At 36.5% G+C, this 12842-nt stretch overlaps 1 long non-coding RNA gene across 1 annotated transcript; it reads left to right on the top strand.

Annotated features, from left to right (window-relative positions):
- Window positions 1–6444: 6444 nt before the first annotated feature.
- Window positions 6445–12076, top strand: LOC141387226 (uncharacterized). Its single transcript, XR_012408506.1, has 3 exons — window positions 6445–9112; window positions 9327–9715; window positions 10202–12076. It is a non-coding gene; the product is annotated as an uncharacterized lncRNA (long non-coding RNA).
- Window positions 12077–12842: the final 766 nt, after the last annotated feature.

The raw sequence follows: 12842 nt of genomic DNA, 5'->3' as shown, positions 1-12842 counted from the left end.
TCGACTTGCGCTTCAACCACTACAGACGGTGTCACAGGGTTTTTGTGCACCTTTCAGGTTATTTTCTCAGGAAGTATGGACTTGCCCCTGATGAAACTTGAACCGTCGTATAGGGGGCAGCAAGTACAAGTTGTTACAACAAGAACCAAAGCGATTCGGGAGCTCCTGTGTGGGAGGTACCCGAAGGAGTGGAGCGATTGAGTCCATACTGGAACCTCATCTAAGTCTGGTCGAAATTTCACGATGTGCAAAGTATGGACCAAATCGGTTACTCCCTTCAAGAGTTATCGTGCGCACAAATTAGCCGAACATTTTCGAACTTTTGTGGGGGAGGTACCTGGAGCAGTGGACTTAAACTAAATTTGGACAAAATATTACGAAAGCCAAATTTTGGACCAAATCGGCTCATACGTTCGAGAGTTATCGTACTCACCAGCCAGACAGACAGAAAGACGGACGGACATTGCTAAATCGACTCCAAATTGTCTGAAACACATTTCGTCCAAACATACTAAGGGTCTAAAACCACATCATACCTGTTGGTCATTTCTTGAGACAAAGCAACAACGTTGGTCGTAGAAGATCAAAAATTCAAAATCAATAACGTTGTTGTTAGGAAGATTCTTCACCTTTAATAGTTAACGGTAAATTAAAAAAAAAGTATGTCAGCTTTAAAGACATCAATATTTTAAATAATAGTAGGAACCAAGTTCATTTTAAATTGTAATGCCCCACTGCATGATGATGGCCCTTAATATTTTATCAAAAAATTAAACATTAATGCCACCTAACTAATATTGGCCCCAAAAGCTATCCATCATCATTGCTGTTGGTGGCATTATTGCATCATGAGGTTTCTGTTTCATATTATTTATTAGCATTCAACGAATTTACCCACATCAAGCTGGCGGCAGGTTTGATTGATCCTTGGGCATCTTTCAATTTTGTTATCTTGGGTTGTTGTTTTTTCTTCTTCTTCATCAGCATTTTCTTTAACATCTTTTACATGTTTTTCTGCTTGCTTAATTTAAGTCCGCGGGTGATTGTATTTTGCTTGCGGTATATTTAAATACTAGATTGTTGGTTCAAGTGTGTGTGTTTGTGTGCCCAAGGAAGATGATACAGCTTTTCTTTTCATTTACTTTGTGTGAAATATAATAATGCTGTATATTTTTTCCTCTTAGTTAAGGCAAGGACACACAGACATTTTCTTTAATATGGAAATTCGGTAAGTTATTGTTAGAAAGCCTTGCAAACGGAGGGAGGAAAAGTAAAACACAGTAAATATATACAAAGCTTAAGGTAAAGAAGAATCCGCCACAAAAAAAGACAACAGGGAAACAATAAAAATGACAGAATATATTTTTTCTCGTTTTTTATTTTTTTATTTTATTCAAGCGTTTCCTTTCGTTTGTGGCACAGAGAACTTCTGCTTCCGTTGACTTTAAACACTGCTATGGCAGCAGGAATTGTTTTCTAGGTGTTGACTGCAAAACGAGGCTATAGCACAGTGAGGAAAAAATTACAATTCTTGGGAAGTAACAGCAATTTGAAATAAAAATACCAGACTTTTTTTGGGGGACTTCTAGGAAGCAATGATGGCGTTTTTTGTAACAATAGCCTTAAGTCTTTTATTGTTGTTGTAGTTGCTGGTGTTTTATATTTGTCTTATTTTTATATTAATAAATTAACGATGTTTTTTGGCTGTTTTGTGGTGTTTTGTGTCGTTTTTGATTGTGGTGATAAAAAAACAGGATATTCCTGGCAATTTAAATAAAAAGAAGTTTATTGGAGACTTTGTCAAAAATAATAAAATATTTCTTCAAAGGATTTTGTTTTGAAATGCTTTAAAATTAAAGGGAATGGGATTTTTAAATACGTTAAACAAATTTATATTAAAGATTCAAAATTATTAGAAAATACTAAGAAAAAGTTTCCATAATAAAAGATCAGCTAAGAAGTTCTTCTAAAGGTAGGGGATTTAAAAAATCGGTTTTATATAAAATAAAGATCGCCGAAACCTCTACTGCAAATACACAACCGCCTTATGGGGACTTCTATAGATAAACAATATAGTACAAGGCCCTACTAATAAAAGACTTTCCAAAGGACTCTTTATACCCTACACCACTATGTGGTAAGGGGTATTATGAGTTAGTGCATTTGTATGTAACATACAAAAGGAAGCGAGATAGACCCATAGTTCCTTCTAGGGATATACATAGAATCACTTTCTGAGTCGATTTATGCATGTCCGTCCGTCCGTCCGTCCGTTCGCAACATACAGGTCGCATTTGTTGACCGATTTCGCTGAAAATTGGGGAATACCATTTTTTTAGCCGTCGGAAGATCAAGTTCGAAGATGGGCTATATCGGTCCAAGTTTTGGTATAGCCCCCATATATATTTTCGGCCGATTTCACGTATTTTCTGTAACACACACGCTATATATGTCCGATTTCGATGAAATTTGGAATGTGTGACTGAATTTGGTCTAGAAATAAATGTGCCAAATTATATCGAAATCGGTTCAGATTTGGATATAGCTCCCATATATATGTTCGCCCGATTTCACGTATGCGATGTACCAATCACGCTATATACGTCCGATTTTAATGAAACTTGGAATGTTTGACTGAATTTGGTATAGAAATAAGTGTGCCAAATTATATAGAAATCGGTTCAGATTTGGATATAGCTCCCATATATATTTTCGGCCGATTTCACGTATTTTCTGTACCAAACACGCTATATATTTCCGATTTCGATGAAATTTGGAATGTGTGACTGAATTCAGTCTAGACATAAATGTGCCAAATTATATCGAAATCGGTTCAGATTTGGATATAGCACCCATATATATTTTCGGCCGATTTCGCGTATTTGCTGCTCCAAACACGCTATATAAGTCGGATTTCAATGATATTTGGAATGTGTGACTGAATTCGGTCTGGAAATAAATGTGCCAAATTATATCAAAATCGGTTTAGATCTGGATATAGCTCCGATTTATATTTTACATATTCACAGTGGTGTAGGGTATCATATAGTCGGCCCCGCTCGACTTTGATCCTTTCCTTACTGGTTTTCAATTTGTATTATTAATTCACTACTATTTTTATTCCACAACTTAAGGGAAATAAAAACGCCTTAAAGGCTTTCTATAATGTAGAGGGGTGTTATAAACAAACTTCAACAAACATATCTCTTACAAGGAAGACTTCATAAAGATGGCACCTCATGTTTGTTTTTTTTAATATAGAATAATTCCTAAAGGTGTCCCTAATAGTAAGAGGGGCACAAAGGCTGTTTATATCAGACTAAGGACTTCGTGACGAAAATAAAATCGTTTGGAAAGTTGTTCTATAAGTCCATATTTATATTAAGCAATTTTCCTTGCGGCAATTGTCAGTTTGATGGAGAGAGAGGTGAGGCATATGGTAACCCTTTGCCTCTCAAAACCCTCTCTCACCGACAAACTGACAATTGCCACAAGGAAACTTGCCTAATGTAAATATGGACTAAAAGCAGAAAAATCAAAAGTATTTATTGTATATAGACGAATATCTTACTAAGTCTTCTGTTGGTTAAAGATCACCTGGTAGAAAAAGGGGAAGCCAACAGTGAAAATACCTTCTAAAGGGCCTTTGGAAGAAAAAACAATCCATGGATGAAGTTTAAAGTTTTTTATAGATTCTAGAGAAGAATTTAATAGAGGCCGAACAAGGAGAAGAAGGTTTGTCATCAAAAAATACCTCCCACGGGGGCGTTCTATAGACGCCATAAACGGCCCTTTGGGAAATAAAATACCATCTTACAGGGTTTTCCATGACGAAATAACTCTAAAAAGGATTCATAGGAGCAATGTCAATTGAAGTAAGCTCTTAAAGATTGAGGAATGCCAAAACAGATTTTTTAGGTAGAAGAACTAACGCGGTTTATATATGCTTTAAACTTCCTAAGGGGTTTGGAAACGATAGAGTATTTCTTCAAAAGTCCTCCTATAAAAAGTGGAGCTCACAAAGAGGGTTTCAATATACATACAAATATAAGAACTTGTTAAGAAAGAAGCCCTCCTAAAGGGTCCCTATATTAAGAAAATAGCTTCCAAAAAGACCTTCTGTAATTAGAACACCTCATAAATGGATTATTTTATTGATAGAAGCCTTCTAAAGAGATCTTTTATAAATTTATGACCTCGTAGAAGAGTATTGCATAGAAAAGACCTTAAGTAAATACACTGTGCAACACGAAAATTATTAACCATATTCTGACATCGCAGCGGGATAGAAGACCGGGGTTTTCCCCTGTCCCGGGGTTTTTCCCTATAACTTCAACTTTCGCGCTTATGGGCCCCCAAAGAATTAAGGCCTTGATGTCAAAAGGGATCATTTTGTCAGGAACATAACTTCTAAACCGCTAAGAATTTGGGTTTACTCGTAGAGGAAAAGTTGTAGCCCTCGTCTTAAAGAATAATAATTGTAAAAACATAAAATTGATTCAACCTGACCTTCAAGGTCAAAATCGTCAAGGTCAAATTTTTTTAATTTTTCTTAATTGTTTCTTGATTTTAGTCTACAGATATCAAACCGATAAAAATTGAGGCAAAGAACCAACTAGAAAAATGTACCTTAGATCTTAGTAAACAACTTTCGAGAACATACGAAATCTGTATAAACGGTTCTTAATAGTAAAAATAGCAAATCAAATGCGATTTTTATCCGGTTTTCTCGGTTCGTGCTCCATAGATACTAAACCGTTCAAAATTCAAGAAAACAATGGACACAAAAATGTAACAAAGATATCAAGAAACAACTTTCTGGAACATACGAAATGTCTATGACCTGTTCTTAAATGTGAAAACAGGCAAAAACTTTTGAAAATATTCGATTTTTATACTTTTTTCTACGATTCCGGTCTACAGATACCGAACACAAAAATTAGGGATACAGTCAACTAAATGTACCTAAGATTTCAATAAATAACTTTCTAGAACATAAACAGATTCTGGGAATGGTCCTTCAAGCTGAAATTCACAAAAAAATTAAATTATTTTTAACGCTTCCCCCAGCTCATGTCTGGAAATAACTTACTGTTCAAAACTCAAGGACATTTGAAAGGTTTGTTATTTACGGACCTGAACAGAAAAGAGTGATCCAAAATAATCGAATTTTGAGCGTGAAGAACCGTTTCTAGAATCGTTTTATGTTCTAGAAAGTTGTTTATTGAAATCTTAGGTACATTTTTTTAGTTGACTGTATCCTTAATTTTTGGGCGGTTCGGTGTCTGTGGACCGGAATCGGAGAAAAAAGTATAAAAATCTAATATTTTCAAATTTTTTTGGTTATTTTCACATTTAAGAACCGGTCGTAGATATTTCGTATGTTTCAGAAAGTTGTTTGCTGATATTTTTGCTACATTATTGTGGTCCATTGTTTTCTTGAATTTTGAACGGTATAGTATCTATGGAGCAGGAACCGAGAAAAGAGGATAAAAGTCGCATTTGATTTGCTATTTTGACCATTAAGAACCGTTTCTACAGAGTTCGTATGTTCTAGAAAGTTGTTTACTAAGACCTAAGGTACATTTTTCTAGTTGGTTGTTTGCTTCAATTTTTATCGGTTTGACATCTGAAGACGAAATCCAAAAAAAAATTAAAAGGGAAATTTGACCATGACGATTTTGGCCTTAAAGTTCAGGTTGAATCGATTTTATGTGTTCACAATTATTATTCTTTAAGACGAGAGCTACAACTCTTCCTTTACGTGTAAACCCAAATTATTAGCGGTTTAGAAGATATGTGCCTGACAAAATGATACCTTTTGAAATCAAGGCCTCAGGTCTTTGGGGGCCCATAACCGCGAAAGTTGAAGTGATAGGGAAAAACGCCGGGACATCTTTCTTCTTATTTTTGGTCTTCTATCACGCTGCGGTGTCAGAATCTGGTTAATAAACCATGACTCAAAAAATTACACACAGTGATATTTAAAATGTGTTTTCTAAAGCTAGAAGTCCTCGAAAGGTCTGAAGGCCTCATCAAAAAGTTTTCTATACATTGAAGAGCACCTTAAGCGATTTTGTATAGAGAGACCGAACCATAAAGGACCTTTTCTCAAATGAAAGTCCTCAGCGTTGACTTCTATAAACAAAGGACTATGAATGGGCTTTCCATAGCTAGAACTTCGATAAGTGGATCCTCTAGGAACTAAAGGACCCTTAAAGGGTTGTTATAAAGCTAGAAGTCTTCCTAGAGAAGTCCTCCCAAAGTTGTTTTAATGAAAAGCAGACACCAATAAAGACGATACATTAAAGGCTTTTCTGTGAATGTATGGTATCCTAAAATTGTCTTCTATGGATAAAAGTCGTATTAAAGGGGTCATATTTGAAAGGAAGTTCTCCTAAGGAGACTTCTGTGGATCGAATGTCTACTAAGGAGGCCTTCCATGAATCGAAGGTCTCCTAAAATGGTTACCGGAGCAAGTTGAATGTAGTGGCTGGATTTGGAACTTTTTCCACAGAAAGTTTTCAAAAATTTAAATTTTGTGGAAAATAGCCGGCCTTCGGCCGGGATTTAAGACTTTCTCCTCTGGACAGATACTAAACAGGGCTAACGCGATCATAATTTTTTTCAAAATTATTTTTTGTCAAAAATCATATGGTTTTTTTTGGAATTTTCGAAGCCTATATCTCGGGAAATACGGACTTCCCGCATATGATTTATATATTGGCGTAATCAGCATTCCAAGATCTACTTGTGGACAAGATTTAAGAATTTTCTGACTCCAGGCACTACATTCATCTTATGCCATGGTTACCTAAACCCTATAGATATAAGGCCACATCAAAAAGGGTTTTAACATATAGAAGGTCTCCTAGAGGTGGTATTCTAAGGGCAGAAAGTGGTCTAAAGAGTTCTTCTGTGGCTAGAAGAACACTTAAAGAGGTATTCGATGGAATGTATGCCACATAAGTAGGTCCTTTCTGTATAGAAGGTTCCCTAAAAGGACCTTCGTTGAATAGAAGGTGTCCCGAAGGGCCTTTTATGCATAGAACGCCTAATAAAGGTATATTTACTGTATAGATAGTCTCCTTTAGTTTTTATAAGGATAGAAGTTCTTCAAGAATGTCTCCTATAGTGGTTTTTTGTGGATAGAAAAATCTCTTAGAAGGGTCTTCTGGGGAAGGTTTTTTGGTTAAAAGGTCTAGAATAACACGTAAAGAGGTTTTCGATGGAAAGTATGCGACATAAGAAGGTCCCTTCTTTATAGAAGGTTCCCTAAAAGGGCCTTCGTTGAATAGAAGGCGTCTCGAAAGCCTTCTATGCATAGAAGGCCTAATATAGGGATCTTTACTGTAGATAGTCTCCTATAGTTTTTATATGGATAGAAGTTCTTCAAGAATGTCTCATAAAGTGTTTTTTGTGCATAGAAAAATCTCTTAGAAGTGTCTTCTGTGGAAGATTTTTTGGTTAAAAGGTCTTCTAGCAAGGCCTTGTTCGGATAGAAGGTCTCCCAAATGGGTCTTCTAGGAATAATAGGTCTCCTAAAGGGATCTTCTATGGACAGAAGGTCTTCTAAAGATGGATTGCTACCTAAAGTGTCTTCTAAGGATAGAAGGTCCCTGATGTGCCCTCCTATGGAAAGAAGGTCTGCTAAAGGGGTGTACTTTGGATAGAGGGTTTCTTAACTTGTTTTTTATGGATTCGATAGGGGTATTTTATTGTTTTCTAAATGGGTCTACTATTATTTGAAGGCCTCCTAAAGGAGTCTGCCTTGGTTTTCTAAAGGGGGTCATCTATAGATAGGTCTCCTAAAGATGGATTGCTACCTACGGTGTCTTCTAAGGATAGAAGGTCCCCTAATGGGTCCTCCTATTGAAAGAAGGTCTGCTGAAGGGGTCTACTATGGATAGAGGGTTTTTCTAACTTGTTTTTTATGGATTGATTGAATTCGATAGGGGTCTTTTATGGAAATATGGTTTCCTAAATGGGTCTATTATTGATTGAAGGCCTCCTGAAGGGGTCTGCTTTGGGTAGAAAGTCTTCTAAAGAGGGTCATCCATAGATAGAAGACCCTTAAAATGGTTTTTTGAAGAGATGGTTTCCTAAGGTTGTCTCCCATGGAAAGAAGCTTTCCTAAAGGTGCCTTCTGAGTGGATGCCTTTTACCTAAATGGGTATTCTATGGACAGAAAATTTCTTAAATAGGTCTTCTTTGGATATAATGCTTTCTAAAGGCATATTCTATTGTTGTAATCTACATAAAAAGAGATCTTCTATGGTTATAATTTTTCCTCAAGAGTTATTCTATGAATAGAAGATATAGGACAGAAAGTCTCCTAAATAGATTTTCTATGGATAGATGCTCTCCTAAAAGTGCCTTCTATGTGCAAAACGTCTCATAAAAGGGTAATTTGTTGTGTAAAGTTCTCCTAAGGGGTCTCTAGTGGGTAGATGCTAATCTAAAGTTGCCTTCTATGTATAAATGGTGTCCTAAAGGCGTCTTCTATGGACAGAAAATCTCCTAAATGGGGTTTCTGTGGATAGAATGTCCTCTAAAGGGGTATTCTATGGATAGAAAGTCTTCTAAAGTGGCCTTGTATGAATATCAATCTACCTAAAGAGACTTTCTATAAATATAAGGTCTCATATAGGGTGTCCTATGGTTTTGTAAATGGGTCTACTATTGATTGAAGGTCTCCTAAAGGGGTCTGCTTTGGGTAGAAGGTCTTCTAAAGAGGGTCATCTATAGATAGAAGACACTTAAAATGGTCTATGAAGAGATGGACTCCTAATGGAGAGAAGCTTTCCTAAAGGTGCCTTCTGAGTATAAAAGGCATCCTAAAGGGGTCTTCTATGGACAGAAAATTTCTTAAATAGGTTTTCTATGGATATAATGCTTTCTACAGGCGTATTCGATGGATAGAATGTCTTCTAAAGGGTTATTATATGGTTGTAATCTACCTAAAGAGATCTTCTATGGATATAATTTTTACTCAAGGGTTAAACTGTGAATAGAGGATATAGGATACACCTATCTCCAATGGACAGAAAGTCTCCTATGTGCAAAACGTCTCATTAAAAAGTAATTTGTTGTGTAAAGGTCTCCTAAAGGGGTCTCTAATTTATAGATGTTTTTATAAAGTTGCCTTCTATGTATAAAAGGTATCCTAAAGGCGTCTTCTATGGACAGAAAACCTCCTAAATGGTTTTTCTGTGGATACAAGGTCTTCTAAAGGGTTATTCTATGGATAAAAAGTCTTGTAAAGGGACCTTGTATGAATATTTATCTACTAAAGAGACTTTTTATAATTAGAAGGTCTCCTATAGGGGTCTCCAATGCATAGAAGTTATCCTAAATGGGTTTTCTATGGATAGCTTCTCTACAAAAAAGGCGATCTATGTACAGAAAATCTCCGAAAGGGCTCTCCTATGGATAGAAAATCTCCTAAATAGCTTTTCTGTCCACAGAATACCAGAAGACCTCCTGAAGGGGTGTGCTATGGATAGAAGGTCTTCTCTAGGGGAGTCTCCTAAGCGTAGCAGGTCACCTAATGGGTTCTTCGATAGGTAGAATGTCCCCTATGGACCGCAAGTCCCCTAAATGTGTTTCTATGGATACATGACCTTTCTAAAGAGGTCTTGCGTGGAGAGAATGTATCCTAAAGGAGTCGCTTATGAAGAGAAGGTCTGCTGAAGGGGTCGCTTATGGGTAGAAGGTCTTCTAAAATTGTTGTCTATTAGTAGATTTCATTCTAAAGGTGGTCTTCTGTGGATTGAATGTTTTCTGAAGGGGTCTTCTAAGGAATGAAGATCTCCTAAAGGGGTGTCTATATACAAAAGTTATCCTAAATGGATTCAATTGATACATGGACTTCCTAAAGGGGTCTTCTATGGATATAATATCTGTGGACAGAAGACCTCCTAAAGGGGTCTGCTATGGACAGAAGGACTTCTCTAGGATTGAAGGAGTCTTCTAAGGATAGGAGGTCACCTAATGGGGTCTTCGATGGATAGAAGGTCTCCTATGGACCGAAAGTCTCCTAAATGTGTTTTCTATGGATACATGACCTTTCTAAAGAGGTCTTGCGTGGACAGAAAGTATCCTAAAGGAGTCGCTGATGAAGAGAAAGCCTCCTAAAGGGGCCGCCTATGGGCAGAAGGTCTTCTAAAATTGTTGTCTATTAGTAGATGGTATTCTAAAGGTGGTCTTCTATGGATTGTATGTTTCCTGATTAGATTGTTTCCTTTTAAGGAAAGAAGATCTCCTAAAGGGGTGTCTACCCAGCAAACCAATCGTACCGACATCTTAATAAAATCGAAACAACAATTCGGACGCTACGTCCGATGTCGGATCCGAAATCGTAACGATATCTTAACGAATGTTGTATGAAGTGGTTGACATAATTTCGGAACGAAATGTGCAGATCGATTTCGGTCTGAATTCGGAACGAAATCGGAATAAAATCCTTGGGAAATACGGAAGTCGAATTTTTTCTTCCGAAGTTTCGTACATGTGAATTTTATAACCAACCCCTTTGTGTTTTTATTTTTGCCTTATTATTGTTTTTCGACAACGAACTCAAATAAAACCAACCCCTTGCTGTTAGATATATACAAAAGATGGTTGTTGTGCGAAGGGAAATTTGTTTCCGACATTTCGCTCAGAATTCGTAATGAAATCGGAAGAAAAACATTGGTATATTCGAAGAGAAATTTACTTCCGACATTCTTTCCGAAATCGGCACGAAGTCTGAACGAATTCCCCTACGAAAAATCGTATAAAAAATCGGAACAATTTTGCTTCCGAAATTGTTCGGATGTGTCGGACATCCGAGATTTGGTAATGTCTCCTAAAGCGGCCTTGTACGGAAAACCTGAAGATCGAAGGCCAAAGAAGGGAATCTTCTATGAAGAGAACGTCTGCAATAAGGGTCTTCAACAAAGGGATCTTCCATGTATAGAAGGTCGAAAGATGTCTGATAAAAGAAATTACAACTTTTTTCTAGGGATAGAATGTTTCTCATAGATACCTTCTATGGGTAGAAAGTCCCCTTAAGAGGTCATCTGGGCATAGAAGTCCACCTAAAGGGGTCTTTTCAGCATAGAGTTTTTTTAAAGGGCCACTCACTTGGGAGTGTCCAGATGTTATGCATATGTTGAATTTTTCAAACAGCTCACTACATCCGATTTTAAATCAACTATTCCCTGCTAATAGCGCACAGACAACCGGAAGTCGATAGCTGAAGTGAGAAGGCTACCCAAGCTAGAGGATTTGTTGGCAGCCCCAACACTGGGATCGTATGTTGTAGCCCAATGTGCCGCATGCCTTAAACAAAACGATTACAGAAACTATAGATGGAAGGTCATCTAAATTGGTATCCTATGGGAGTCTCATAAAAAAAGAAAAGTTCCCGTAAACTGGATTAAAGCGCAAAGGTGTTGAACTGAAGGGGCCGACTAAATCTAACTTGGGGAGATTTTTTAAAGACTTTACACCATTATTTCCGGAAGCATGGACATGCCCTCAAAAACCATTATATCGATGTAAACAGGATCACTAAGAGTACCCTTGGTAACAATTTTGAACAGTTCTTAAATTGCACTTCAATGAAAATTTTGAACTTTTGTGAGGAGCGTACCGGAATATGTTGTCAGATATAGAACTTCTTGGAAGTTTATCGGTGTGCAAAGTGTCGATCAAATCGGATACCCAATTTGTAAGTTAAGCTTTTGTGTCCAAGATCTCAGAAAGTGTGGACTTGCTCCCGAAAAAACTTGTATCCGAGTCACTGTACTTCTGCGAAAAATTTAAAGTTTTCATGTGAATGGTACTCGAAGTAGTGGATCGAAATAGTCTATATTCGAATCTGTTGTATGTCTCGTAATATTTCTACCAGACGTAAAACAGGTTCAAAATTACAAATTATGGACAAAATCGGATACTACGTTCGAGAGTTATTGTGTGCACCATTTTACAGAAGTTGTTGTAAAATTTTGTGTTGGAGGTACATATGGGCTGAGGGCATAAAGATGTGAAGTATGGTTAAATTTGATAGACCATACATTTGCGAATAAAATATTATGAGGAAAGCGGTGACCTTGATTAACACTACGGCTAAGCGTGTGCGCGATACCATTTTTTTCTTATCCAAAATCCTTAGAAAATATTGTTAGAATTTTGTTGAGGCTTTTTGGCATGGATTGAAACACTCACCTTCTGTGTGCAAGATGGATGCCGTGCCAAGGGAGCTAGAATAGAAGACACATTTGAATCTATAACCTATGCGTTTGTTGGAATTTCATCAAAGAATAAAACAAACATTTTAATTCTACAGCTTGCTTTTATTAATTAAGTAATTTTTAATATTCCTTAACTTCGTTTAAGCTTACTAATAAAGCCACATTAGCAAACTAATTTACAAAGTTGTTTTTTTTTCAAGTACCTTCCTAGAAGTCAGCTGCTCTCTTCAGAAAAATATTTATAATTTTCCCCTTTGCTGCAGCACTTTAAATTAATTGCAACATTTTAATGTTTTGTTAGCTAAAATAATATGGAAAATAACCCACAAATATGGTTCTATTTTATTACATAGTTTATTTATTTAATGGTTAATTAGGTTGATTAAAAATAAAAATAAATACATGCATTGAACTAAAACAAGTGGAAAATAAAAATAAATAATTTATAAAAATATCAAATGCAACCTTTGGCCTTACGCTTTCTTCAAATGGCCAACAATAAATTTGAAATAGTTAAAATTTAATGGCTAAGAGACATTTGTTGCGCATATGGCAACAGACAAATGCCGGTCACTATGACAGTTAACAGAATAATGCCAAAGA

Source organism: Musca autumnalis, unplaced genomic scaffold (genome assembly GCF_047663935.1).
Source record: "Musca autumnalis isolate F117 unplaced genomic scaffold, ASM4766393v1 scaffold_5, whole genome shotgun sequence".
Classification (NCBI taxonomy): Eukaryota; Metazoa; Arthropoda; class Insecta; order Diptera; family Muscidae; genus Musca; species Musca autumnalis.
Note: the sequence above shows the minus strand (reverse complement) of the source record. Positions and strands in the feature narration are given on the sequence as shown.